This window comes from Sinocyclocheilus grahami, unplaced genomic scaffold (assembly GCF_001515645.1).
Source record: "Sinocyclocheilus grahami isolate Dianchi unplaced genomic scaffold, SAMN03320097.WGS_v1.1 scaffold1131.1, whole genome shotgun sequence".
Lineage (NCBI taxonomy): Eukaryota > Metazoa > Chordata > Actinopteri > Cypriniformes > Cyprinidae > Sinocyclocheilus > Sinocyclocheilus grahami.
This window is the reverse complement of record NW_015506310.1, coordinates 33139-34458: the sequence shown is the minus strand read 5'-3', so window position 1 is coordinate 34458 and position 1320 is coordinate 33139.

The following is a 1320-nucleotide window of genomic DNA, read 5'->3' as shown; positions in this document are numbered from 1 at the left end:
TTATTATGTTGAAAACAACTGAGTAGAATCTTTTCAGGTTTCTTTGATGAATAGAAAGTTCAGAAGAACAGCATTTATCTGAAATATAAATCTTTTGTAACATTATAAATGTCTTTATCATCACTTTTGATCAATTTAAAGCATCCTTGCTAAATAAAAGTAGTAATTTCTATCATTTCTTTCCCAAAGAAAAAAATTATACTGACTCCAAGCTTTTGAATGGTATAGTGTATAATGTTACAAAAGCAAATGAAAATATCCATCCAGCTGCCAGTAAGTTACTGTAAAATTTACAGCAACCTATTTACAGTGTAGAATCGTCACTTTTGTGTGATACAAGGGGATAACGCTTCTCCTTCACTCGTTCCGCTCTCTGCTGTCCATGAGTGTAGGACTTATTTACATCAGAGTGTGCAAACACACAAAAAATATAACCATGTATTTTATAATTTTATATTTTCACACAGACAATAGCCGTTTCTCAATATGCGTTCTTGTCTGTTCTTGGGGACTTGTGAAACGTCATTGCCCAAAAACCCGTGTAATTTTCTAAATATTACTGTTATTGTGTCATGAAATGTAGTTTTAAGAGTTTTTCAGGCGAGAATGTAATTGTTTAAATCTAAAATCTGCGGTTTATTTATAAAGACAGCGCCTATTTGAAAATTTGCTATGCCAATTTCGGAGCTCCAGGCGATCACCAGGCGCTCAGTGCTCATGTAACCGCATAGAGCAGCCTTAGCTCGGCTAGTCCTTCCGACATTTGCTGCTGGTTCTGATGTCTCTAGTGATTAAAAATGAGATACAATTCGTTTTGGGTAGGCTATATTTTACAGGCATTCGTGGTCTCATGAATCTATTATTTGTTCCTGATCATATAGTTTTGGCTGAGCACAAAGTTATGTTTAACTTTATATATTTATTTTGAACTTTACCGTACAGTGCTGACTTTGTAGCATACGTTTGACTGAATTGTTTGCTTTTGTCTTTATTTCCTCTTATATAAACCTCTTATACTTATACTTTTATAATGGCTATTATTGTTAATTAAAACTGACATAAGAGGCAGAGTTGTGCTTATTGTCACGCTTTATCATCGATCGCTACTTTCCGGCATACACCACGCCTACCACGTAAGGGTACCATTGGCAGTGGAAATGCAAGCCTGATCAGGGTTACCCGTATCGAATCGTACTGTACTGAACTGTACTGTACCGTACTGCTCAGTGGAAACGAGCCATAAGAGAGCTGCTTGCAAGCGCTGTAGATATACATGCTTTTTTCCTGCATTTTGCAGTGCGTTTAAGAATCTTGCATAAA